This window comes from Nicotiana tomentosiformis, chromosome 2 (genome assembly GCF_000390325.3).
Source record: "Nicotiana tomentosiformis chromosome 2, ASM39032v3, whole genome shotgun sequence".
Taxonomy (NCBI): domain Eukaryota; kingdom Viridiplantae; phylum Streptophyta; class Magnoliopsida; order Solanales; family Solanaceae; genus Nicotiana; species Nicotiana tomentosiformis.
The window spans coordinates 172,072,045-172,084,955 of NC_090813.1; the positions used below are offsets into that span (position 1 = coordinate 172,072,045).

At 35.0% G+C, this 12,911-nt stretch overlaps 1 long non-coding RNA gene across 1 annotated transcript; it reads right to left on the reverse strand.

Annotated features, from left to right (window-relative positions):
• Positions 1–9,790: 9,790 nt before the first annotated feature.
• On the reverse strand, positions 9,791–12,594 carry LOC138906757 (uncharacterized). Its single transcript, XR_011414390.1, has 2 exons — positions 11,851–12,594; positions 9,791–10,028 (listed from the first exon to the last, which is right to left on the reverse strand). It is a non-coding gene; the product is annotated as an uncharacterized lncRNA (long non-coding RNA).
• Between the last annotated feature and the right edge of the window lie 317 nt (positions 12,595–12,911).

Below are 12,911 nucleotides of genomic sequence, written 5' to 3' on the forward strand. Positions count from 1 at the left end.
AAAAACGAAATTTGAAGTACCGGTAGAGCCAAAAATCTTATAGTTTAGATATTTGCTTGACTCTATTTCTCACTAACTGGCACTTTAAAATTGCACACAGTTAAGTAATTCGCCGGAATTCTCCTTGAAAAATTGGCAAAGTCCCAAATACAATTCATATATTTAGCCCATATCTGCACGTATATGAATGTCCAACTTCCGCTTTAGGATTATTTATAGGGACTTTATTAGATCATGCTTGGAACTGTAAGTAGGAGAATTTGGCTCCACTTGATTTTAAGAACAAATCAATATCTTTAGTGCACATTACAGCTCCCCACAGTAAAGCAGTTACAACACAGTGGTTACATGGCTTTAAGCCATTCATTTCCTTTTCTTTCTTTTTTTTGCCTTTTCTTTTTGGACTTTGCTCTCATAAATTGGTTTAAAGACTTAACATTAGACACACTCCACCGCTTGAGAAAGAAAAGCTACTAAAATTGCAATTTTATCGGTTCCGCAAACTTCACGTGTGCATTTCAATTCCAAATAGCAATTTCCTTTGGATTCCTGCAGTAGCCGAATCCCATCCGGAATGCAAAATACGTGATCCCACATCGCTAATTCATCTTTAATATCTGCCTTATGACTTATATAAATACAATACTCTTTATTCTATTAGTTTCACTTTCAGCATTTGCAAACCACTTTGAGTCTACTTTTGACGACTTGGAAGCATTGACGCGAAGGTAATTTCTTCTTCTTTTCTTGTGCTTTCTTCTTTGTTTTACTCTGTTGTCTCTTTGTTTTAGAAGTAACTTCGTAAAACTACAAAATCTTTTATAAGTTCGAGACGAAGACCTTTAAAAGTTCACGATGAAGACCTTTAAAATTTGCGGCGAAAACCCATAAAAGTTCGCACAAAGATCCTTAAAAGCTCGTGGTCAAAATCTTTAAAAGTTCACAGTGAAGACCTTTAAAAGTTTGCGGTGGAGACCTTTAAAAGCACGCGATGAAGACTTTTAAAAATTCGTGGCGAAGACCCTTAAAAGTTCGCATAAAGATCCTTAAAAGCTCGTGATCAAAATTTTTAAAAGTTCATAGTGAAGACCTTTAAAAGTTTGCGGTAAAGACCTTTAAAAGCATGTAATGAAGACTCTTAAAAATTCGTGGTAGAAATCTTTAAAAACGGCAGTAGGGACTCTTTAAAGTTCGTCACGAACACCTTCACAAGCACTTTTAAAAGTTCGAAACATACGCCTTTTAAAAGTTCGGAACGAAAACCTTAAAAATCTGAATGCCTTTAAAAGTTCGAGACGAACACCTTTAAAAGTTCGCAACGAAAACCTTTAAAAATTTGAATGCCTTTAAAAGTTCGAGACGAACACATTTAAAAGTCCGCAATGAAAACCTTTAAAAAAAAATCCAACACAGACATCCCTTTTTTTTTTACGCCTGAGGCAAAAGTTTTACTTATTCGTGCTCTCTTTCAAGACCACGATTGTCACTCTTCCCTTTTTTTTAAGGCAGTGAGCGGATATGAAGGCCAATAAACTTGAAGGTTATGCGAACATGAAGATATAGTGAATCCCCAGAATTTAATGCAAACACTTTGTAGCCTTTTAAAAGACTGTCATCGTTTCATTAAAGACATCAATTTACCATAGCGTCTTTCCCCCTTTAAATCAAATGGGATCCAAATTTTAACAGAAGAATGGTATCTCAGCTCGATTTTCAAGTGCTGATTGAATAAATTACATTTCATCTTATTTCATTCGAACAACGATCGGGGCACTATGTATCTTTTGAAATCATGCGACTGAACTCAGAATGAAACTTAGTGAAGAGGATCAAGTCATACCATAGTTCAGAATAGGTGATTTTTTTTAATGTCCTAACTTTTGCCTAAGTCGTCTCTTTTGAGGTTTTCACCCTAGAGGACTTTTTATTTTGTGAACGTACACAGTTTATACTTTTGCGGGCCAGGAGTAACATGCAGTTTATGCTCTTGCGTTAAGGAGCGTAGTGATTTGAAACTTAAGCTCATATTTTTAGGAGCTTTGCAACCTGAAGATTTTGCTCAAATTGAAGAGCTTCATGACATACAGTTTAGGCTCGTGCGTCCAAGAGCATTATAATTAGAAGATTTAGCTTACAATTCGAAATGTTTCGTGACTTGAAGACTTGCTCAATTTTGAAGCGCTTTGCAACTTGAAGTTCTGCTCGAATTTGAAGAGCTTCGTGACTTCAAGATTTAGCTCAAAGTTGAAGAGCTTTGCAACTTGAAAACTTTGCTCGATTTTAAAGAGCTTTACAACTTGAAGATTTTGCTTGAATTTGAAGAGCTTTACATCTTGAAGTTTAGCTCAAATTTAAAAAACTTTGTGATTTGAAGTCCTTACTCGACTTTGAAGAGCTTTCTACTTGAATCTTTGCTCGTATTTGAGGAGCTTTGCGACTTGAACACTTGCTCGAATTTGAAGAGCTTTACAACTTGAAGACTTTGCTCGTATTTGAAGAGCTTTACGCCTTAAAGATCTAGTTTTAAATTGGGGAGCTTCATGACATACAATATATGCTCATTTGCCAAGAAGTATTATAACTTGCAGTTTAGGCTCATGCGTTGAGGAGCATTATAACTTGCAGTTTAGGCTTATGCGTTGAGGAGCATTATAAATTGCAGTTTAGGCTCGTGCGTTAAGGAGCGTTACGACTTGCAGTTTGGGCTCATGCGTCAAGGAGCATTGCAACATGCATGGACTCTTTAGTTTCATCTTCTGATGAATACTTGCCCCCATTCTCAGCATCCTCCGCTTCTATTTCATAATGAGGCTCAAAGCCAGGAAACCTTTGATATCTACTTATAGCCATACTCAATTCCATATCATGTGCACGAGTTGCTAGTTCTTCAAATGTTTTGGGCTTTATGCCTTGTAAGATATAGTGAAGACTCCAGTGTATGCCTTGAATGCACATTTCGATGTCAGAAGTTTCGCTAAGGCAATCTTTGCAGTTGAGGCTTAAACTCCTCCAGCGGTTGATGAAGTCAATAACTGGCTCATCCTTTCCTTGATGAGTGTTTGTAAGTTCGATCATGCTTACGATGCGTCTTGTGCTATAGAAACGATTGAGAAACTCTTGCTCCAACTGCTCCCAATTATCGATAGAATCAGGTTCTAGATAATCACCGTACGTTCCAGCATTGTTGCAAGTTTCAACAAAGTGCGCTACATGTTATTTTGGATTTCCCTTACCGCCGAATTGTTGCAATTTTGGAGGTTGATAACCAACATGCATCTTCAAATTATCAATTTATTGCGTATACGGCTTTGCATATGTGACAGATAATTTGGACGATGACTCAGGCTTATCTTTGATAGCCTCCATGATTAAGTCATTTAATTTCTCAATGGGAATCAGACCTTCGGCGGAGACTTGGATCTCCTTGGCTGTCGTTGCTTGCTTTTCTGAAGAGTCTCTTTTTTCTTGTGACCTTTGAAAATTTAAAGGTGTTTGTGTGGACTCTCCTTCTACCATGCTATCCAATTTGTTTGTTAACTTGGAAAGTTTAGCATCTTGATCATGCATGCACTTTGATAAGCCTTCAACTGCTTTCGTCAAATTTGCAAGTTGTTCTTCTATGGTAGAAGCTTCAATAACCATTGCTTGCATGATCGACATAGAAGATGAAGAATGATATAGGTCATTATTGGGATAGATCTCAAAGGTCGCATTAATGGAGGCTATAGTAGATCCAGCGCTCAGGTCATCATCATCGGCTTGCATGAAGGGTTTCTTGGACTTAGATAAACTAAGTTTGGCAAGAACCTTTTCAATCACTTCGGCAACGTCGTTCCCTTTTTGGGTCGTGCTTACAGAAGATCTCACTCCTTTTGAGGATGAAGATCCCAAAATAGGGGTTGATACGGACGACACTTGGAGTGCTTGTTGTCCTGAAGAGCTTGCTTTACTCCTTGTAACTGGCTCAAAGCTTTCAAGGGTAACATCGAGTATACTTTCCACATTAGCATAGAACTTGGAATTAGCATCCTTAATGGAAGTTGATCTGGAGTTGATTTTCTGTGAAGCCATTTTGATGTTCTTGAACTTTGGTGATTGAAAAGTTGAGATGAGATGTAGAGATTGTCCCACTGGGCATGCCAGAATTTGTAGACAATAAATTATATCAAGAAAATAAAATCAAGACTGAAAAATATTGCAATAATTGTAGTATTTGATTTCAAGTAATTTGAGTGTACAATCTCTATGAATCCTCTGATTCTTCTTTTCAACAGTAAATAAAAGAGTCTTTGAGCTGAATCTTGAATTTTAATTTATTTTAATCCAAGTGTTTGAGGCCTAATCTTGATCTTGGCGTATTTTTAATCCAAGGGCTTGCAACTTGTTCTTAAATCTTCGTCTTGATCTTTTAATCCTTAGAACACTTGAATGCTTGTAGCTTTTAGAGAAATCTGCAGCGTTTGATTCACGAGCTCCCTCTTGCTTCTTGTTATAATTTCTGGTCCCCTTTTTTGTATTATGAAGATCCTTATTTATAGTTGTGGGAGAGAATAGTTATAATAAGAACAAACTCTTTCCAACCAATCAAATTGAGGTGTGACAAGGCCGCATTTGATTGGCCACAATATATCACTTGCACACGTGGCGCAGTTTTATTGGCCTTTTAATGTGACTTGGCATGCCTTGTCATTTTGACAAGTGGCATAATCCTATTTGGCTCTTCCGTTTGACTTGGCGTGCCATGTCATTTCACGTGTCACGCCAAACTGGGCCTCTTTGAAGATGATATCTTGGGCCTAATAAAATGGGCTCATCATTTGTAGCCCAATTAAGTGGGCTAGCCCAATGGATTCAGACTTAATTATTTAGTCCATATATATTGGACTTATATAATTAATTCAATTATATTAGCCTATAATATTTATTTGGACCAATATATCTTGAATTTAAAATATAGTCTAAATTATTTTATGAATTTAATTTTAATAAAATTTATATGCTTACAGCAGTATTCCCGATATTTTTATATATATTGTATAGTATATCATGAGATTAGTATATGGTATACCATGAATTAACAAGTATATTTTGCTTGATTATTTTTAAATTCCCGATATTGTTTTTATATTATATAGTATATCATGAGATTAGTATATGGTATACCATGATTTAACAAGTATATTTTGTTTGATTATTTTTAATTGTATACCTAATATTCTTGGTATATTATACATTTATATACCATGACTATTGTTGAATCATATTATTTTCAATATTCTTGTTATACTACACATTAGTATACCATGATTATTGTTGAATTATGGTTTTCTCAGCATTCTTGGTATACTATGTATTGATATATCATGATTAGTATAGTCTACCAAATTCTACTATTCACTGATTTAACTAGAAAGAACAGAGAAAAGATGAAAAAGAGTGACAATTTTTTATTTTAAAAAGCCTAAAATTTCTTAGAAAATTATATTAGAAAAATCATCAACAAATATAAAATAACACAAATCAAATACTTTCCATAATTATAATCAATTAGTGATTGTGCAGAAAGTATACCAATATAAATGTTAGGACTCGGCTATTTAGCTAGAAAGAACAAAAATAAAATAAAAGTGAAAGAAAGTGATAAAAGTTTTGGAAATTTTTTTTTACTAAAAACGTAAGAAAAAAACAAGGTGAAAAAGCTATATATCTATACTATATTAAAAGCACGAAGGCCCATAGCGAAATATTGTTCGTCTTTTTTGCCATTTAAAAGTAAAATTCGTATTGGACAAAATAGTAATTATATTAATTTCCTAATATTTAATACTTCAAAAATAATTAAAATATTTTATTATTAAATCTTTCCTGGTTTAAACTATGTAAGAATTCCTAATATTTAGCACTTTAATTTTCACTATAACTTTACCTTGTATAAATCATTTTCTTAACTGAACACTGAACAATAACATAACCATAATACTTTTTCATGATAAATTTTCTAATATTTAGGATTTTGAAATATGAAATGTAACTTACGTCTTCAATAGTAAAAAGAAATCAAATTTTGGCTCTTTTTCAATAGTTGTTTAATGAAACGTCTTTTCTTTTTAGACTCTTATTATGGTTTTGAAAATTGAAATGCAAGAATTATGCATCTTACATCTCTAATAGTTTAAACAAAAACCATCCTATATTTAGCAGTTAGGTTAGCCAAAGTTTATTGGCAATTAAATATTTCTAATTATTTTATTTAGGTAAAAATTCTTATTATTTAAAAATTTAAAATTTAAAATTGTTGGTTTAATATTTAAAATTTTAAAATTATCTAAGATTTGGACAATTTTACAAAGGCATGTAATTGTAGATTCCGTGTTTGCAAAGGTAACGAAGTGTGCTAATATTGTCATCTACTATTAATTAATACTCTTTAACTTTACATCGAATTTTAGAAATACTTTTGAAATGACATTTAACAATTGCACGTGTATACATAGCTTAAAAATATTTATATAGTTTTATAAATTTTATACTTATTGATATAGGATATATGGCAAAGTGTGTATCCTAAAACTAGCACTATATTAAAAACACAAAGTCTCTTAGCGAAATATCATTTGCGTTTTTTACCCTTTTAATAAGTTTAACTCTAAACAAAATAGTCATTTAATTATTTTTCTAAGAATATTTAATTATTTTCCTAATTATTTGTAATGACCCGACCGGTCGTTCTGAGCTCTAGTGCGTCGTTCGGCAGTTTGAGGCCATGAACAGCTTCACTTAAGGTTATTATGACTTGTACGCGTGGTCAAGATTGAATTTCGGGAAGTTCGGAGTTGAATTGGAAAGAAAATCCTCATTTCGAAAGCTTTAAGTTGGAAGATTTGACTAAGATTGGATTTTAGAGTAAACGGCCTCGGAATCGGGATTTGAAGGTTCCAGTAGGTTCGTATGATGATTTCGGACTTGGGCGTATATTCGGATCAGGTTTTGGATGCCCCAGAAGTATTTCGGCACCTATTGTGGAAGCTAGCATTTTGGAAGAATTCTATAAATTTGGGTTGAAGTGCATTTCAATGTTATCGATGTCCATTTGGAATTCCGAGTCTGAGAATAGCTCTGCATGGTAATTTCAGTTTTGGGAGCGCGTCCGGAAGTGGATTTGGAGGTCCATAGGTCATTTTTGAGTCGTTTGGCGAAAGTTGGGAAATTGAAGGTTTTTGAGAAGTTTGACCGGAAGTGGACTTTTTTATATTGGGGTCGGATTCCGATTTTGAAAGTTGGAGTGTGTCCGTAATGTCAATTATGACTTGTGTGCAAAATTTGAGGTTAATCGGACGTAATTTGGTAGGTTTCGACATCGAATGTAGAAGTTGAAATTGCTAAATTTTATTAAGCTTGGAATGGGGTGCGATTCATGAATTCGACATTGTTTGATGTGATTTGAAGGCTCGACTAAGTTCGTAACGTGTTTTAGGACGTGTTGGTATATTTGGTTGAGGTCCCGAGGGCCTCGGGTAGATTCCGGAAGGTTAACGGATCGATTTTTGGACTTAAGAAATTCTGAAGCTTAATGCTTCTGGTGTAATCGCACCTGCACGACTTTAGCCGTAGGTGCGAGATCGCGGGTGCGGCAGATTTGCTCGCAGAAGCGAGAAAGGACTGGAGCTGGAGGAGCCGCAGAATCTGACTCGAGAAGCGCACATGTGAGTGCGCAGGCGCGAGGCAGCTACCGCTGGTGCGTAAATTTGCGCAGATGCGCATAGCAGGTCGCACCTACGATGCTCGCAGAAGCGAAGAAACTTCCGCAGGTGCGAGGTCTTGGCTGGGTAGTGAGGACCGCACCTGCGGAGTCGCAGGAGCGGCTATTGGACCGCAGATGCGAAGGTCGGGCTGGGCAGAATGCTTTTAAGCGGGGTATTGGCCATTTTTCTCCCATTTTTATTTGGTTTGGGCGATTGTGAAGAGCTTTAAGGGGAGAGTTTCAGCAAGCAACTCAGGGTAAGTGATCCCCCTTATTATAAGTTAAATACATTTTATGTATAAGGATTTAAACATGAAAATTAATATAATTTGTAGGGTTTTTGGTTGAAGATCTAGAATTTGGTATTTTTGGATTTTGACCACGAAATTGGGCATGGAATTGAGAATAAACTATATATTTGAGTTCGTGTGGTTATGGGTAAAGTTTATCTTTAAAAAATTTTGGAATCCGGGCACGTGGCCCAAGGGTGATTTTTATTGACTTTTCGACCGGGGTTAGAAATTGTTATAAATTTAATTATATTGAGTATTTGAGTATATATTAATGGGTTTGCATAATTATTGGCTAGCTTTGGAGCGTTGTGCATCAATTCAAGTTGTTTGAAGGGCTCGGAAGCCGGTTATGGAACTTCGGAGTGAGGTAAGTCTCCTTTCTAACCTTGTAAGAGGGAATTAACCCCATAGGTGAACTAAATTATTGTGTGCTTCTAAATTGTGGGGGCTACGTACGCACGAGGTAACGAAAGTCCGTTCGTAGCTACTAGTTATGCCTATGTTCGGGTAGTTTTAGGCTCACATCATGCCTTGTTGATATTGTTATTGATTTATGTTTATTGTCTGCCTTGAGAGGGAGCGAGATTGAGTTTGCTTTTTAAATGTTTTGAAAGGAGGTGAAATTGAAGAACTTAAGATTTAAAAGATTTCATTTGAACTTCGGAATTTCGAAAAGGATTGAGTAATGCTATGATAGCTTAAGAAATCTATGTGTAACCGCGTCGCACGTATGTTTCGCAAGCGGGCTATTTCCTTAAATGTATATTTGACCGCGTCGCATGTATGATTCGCGAGCGGGGACCGCATCGCATGTATGATTCGCGAGGGAGAAATTTATAGATGCATCTATGGTTCGCACCGTTCCACCCTCGGCAGTGCACCGTTTATTTTATTATTGGATCGGGCCGTACGACCTTGGCATGACTTGCGCATGATTGTATTAATTGCTTCGGAAATTATAATAATTGATATTGCCTCATTGGCCTGAGATATAAACTGTTAAAATGATGAAAAATGAATTTGGAGAAAAAAAACTTCTTGTTAACAAAAGAATTGTTTACTTACTTCATGAAATCGGGCTTACAGTCGTTCTACATGATCCATGCTTAATTCATTGGTATATTAATTATAGCCCATAGTAAGTGTCCGAGTCGACCCCTCGTCACTACTTCTTCGAGGTTAGGCGGGATACTTACTAGGTATGCGTTGATTTACGTACTCATGTTATACTTGCTGCACATTTTTTGTGTGCAGGTACACATATATTTAGCGGCCTTGTGGGCGCAGAGGCGTGATTATGGCGGGGACTTAGGTGAGTTACATTCTATACGGCGTTCCGCATCCAACAGAGTCTCCCTCAGAGTACTTAGGTGAGCTGCATTCTATGATTTTGAAGAAAACTATGCCTGTCATGCTATTGAAAAACTTAAATATGCCGAATAGCTTATGTAATAGCACACGGATGGTATATAGAAGTTTTGACAATAACGCCATACATGCAAAAAATATGATAATGATCAATGTACTTCTAAGTATATTCTTATCCCTGAATTCAACTTTCGTCTTCTGAAACTAAGGAATATCCTTTTAAATTTGTGTGAAGATAATTTTTAGTATGTTTATGTTTTGCAAATATGTCACGACCCAAAATCTCACCATAAACGTTGTGATGGCACTTAGTCTCTAAGACTAGGTAAGCCGATTACAATTACAATTCAAGCCTTTTTTAAAACATATAATTTTATACACGTGTTGAAACCAACAACAGAAATAATTATAATAACCTCCCAAGACTGGTAGTACAAAGTCACGAACTCTAACTGAATACATGCAATAATCTCAAGGATCGAATATACAATATTGTTCGAATAAGAGATGATAGTACAATATAATGTAAAGACTTCAAGGGACTGCGACGACCAAGCAGTCCTACCTTGAATCCTTGCGATCACACTCTAATCTATGTCCGAATCCGATATCTCCAACACCTGGCTCTGTACAAAAATGTGCAGAAGTGTAATATGAGTACACCACAGTCAGTACCTAGTAAGTATCAAGACTAACCTCGGTAGAGTAGTGACGAGGTACAGTTGAGACACTCACTAGTCAAACAACTTGTGTAATATAACAATATACAATAGTACTGAAAAACAACTAGCAATGATAGCAACAATAATCAACTAGTGATATAAATAGCAAGACAACAAGAACACCATAAAATTGCCTAAACGAATAATGAACACAACACAATCAATTAATCAAGTCCTTCAAAATATACATATTTTATCTATAAGTCTTTCGAATATAATTCCCTCAAATAAAACCTTTCGAATATAATTCTTTCAAATAAATATCTCTGAATATAGTTCTTCAAATAAAATCTTTCGAACATAATTCTTTCAAATAAATATCTCCGAATATAATTCTTCAAATAAAATCTTTCGAACATAATTCTTTCAAATAAATATCTCTGAATATAGTTCTTCAAATAAAACCTTTCGAGCATAATTCTTTTAAATAAATATCTCTGAATATAATTCTTTAAATAAAATCTTTCGAATATAATTCTTTTAAATAAATATCTCCGAATATAATTCTTCAAATAAAATCTTTCGAATATAATTCTTTCAAATAAATATCTCCAAATATGATTCTTCAAATAAAATCTTTCGAATATAATTCTTTCAAATAAATATCTCAGAATATAATTCTTTCAAATAAATATTTCAGAATATAATTCTCCAAATAAAATATTTTGAATATAATTCTTTCAAATAAATCTCCCTGAATATAATTCTTCAAATAAAATCTTTCGAATATAATTCTTTCAAATGAATAACTTTCGAATAAAATTCTTCAAATAAAAATCTTTCGAATATAATTCTTTCAAATAAATAACCTTCGAATAAAATTCTTCAGATAAAATCTTTCGAATATAATTCTTTCAAATGAATAACTTTCGAATAAAATTCATTTCAAGTAAAAGTCATTACGCGATACCTCATTTCATAATCATAAAAATTACGGGTCTCAATCCACTTTCATATTTTCACGGCACCTCGTGCCCAAACCTCTATCGCAACCGCACGAACAATTCACAAGGCAGAAGACAAAATGATATAATGAAATGACTGATAAGTGAACAAATGAGAATTTACAGAAAGACAACAACACAACAAATAGAGGTACCACTTTATAGTCCCAAAAGTAAATACGCAACAGGGGATCTCCCGAGGAACCGCCTCGTAGTGCCAAAAGTAAATATGCCAACAGGGGTTCTCACGAGGAACCGCTTTGTAGTCCCAAAAGTAAATATGCAAGACAGGAGATATCCCGAGGTAACGCCTCGTAGTCCCAAAGTAAATATGCAAACAACAAAGATGGAAGAATAACTCAGCAAGAACAACCTCTTCTTAAATCTAAATTTCTGATAAATATATTAACGCCTCTTTTTAAACTTATTTAATTAATTATTTGCAGATGAAAAATCCATAATATAATTATTTTCAGGAAATGTCAACTCAACAAGCACACGGAATTCACATAAAAATTAAAATAGCAATCACACCAAATTATCATATAAAATAAATTTGACAACCAAAGAATGAGGCATGACAAATAAGGATTAATAAGTGCCAGCAATTTTCAATGTAATACATAAAAATGCCTAAGACTTTAAAGCAATAAAATTTGCACATATAAGCCTGAGTACGTACTTGTCACCTCATGTACACGGATTTCACATTACACAAATGGCACATACGACTCAATGCCTAAGGGGTAATTCCCTCACTCAAGGTTAGGCAAGATACTTACCTTTTTGAAATTAGGCCGATACTCCAAAATTACCTTCTTGCTTGAATTGACCTCTGGACAGCTCAAAACTTTGTTTTAAATATGAATTTTTGAGTTTTACAACAACAGTTATTTGATGGTAACGGAGACCGGAATCGACGCCGGAACACTCGAAGACAACCTCGACTGTTTTTGCGGTGGTTTAAAGTCTGATCCGCGTTGATTTTTGGACTGATTTACAGCTGAGTTTGAGCTGTTTTCAAGTGGAAAAGAACTGGCCGGAGATGGCAGAACTCTGGCGAAACGATCGGCGAGGCAGGGAGCTAACATAGAATGGTTTGCATGGCTGATTTTTACTGCGTTTTTCAGGGTGATTTCAGCTGTGATTTTGGGGTTATTACGGGTAGTTTTATGGCGATTTTCAGCTTGATTTTGAGGTGTTTTGGACCTGGTTTTTAGTTGAAATTTGCTGCAAAAATAGTGTTGTTTCGTTGATGTTTGTGGCTGGATTTTGGACGTGTTTGGGATTGTTTTCAGCTCGTTTTTAAGCTGTTTTGAGGGAGTTTTGGGGGTAAAATTGAAGCTGGATTTGCAGCAACTTTAGGATGTGTTTTTTTGGAGGAAGATCAGGTGGTTTAGGGTGGATCTAGGGAGGAAGAAAGGGTTGTCAAAGATTAATTATGAAGAAGACGACCTTGCAGATCTGTTTCGTCCTCCCCCCTATTTCTCTCTCATTTTCTCTTTTTTTCAGATCTCATTTTTCGTGTCCTCCTGTCTTTTTTATTTCTATGTGGGAATGGGAATGGGGTCTGTCCCAAAATATAATACGAATTTAGTCGAGGCTTCAAATCATGTCAAATAAAGCTGAAATTGTGAATCGCGCATCGAATCGAATTATGAGTTTTCAAATCTTCCAACTTTTATATTTTGCACAGAAACGTATCAAATCAATTCGGAATGACTTTAAATTTTGCACACAAGTCATAAATTACGTAATGGAGCTATTCCAATTTTCGGAATTGAAATCCGACCTCGTTATCAACCAATCAACTTGCGGTCAAATTTATGAATATTTCAAGAAC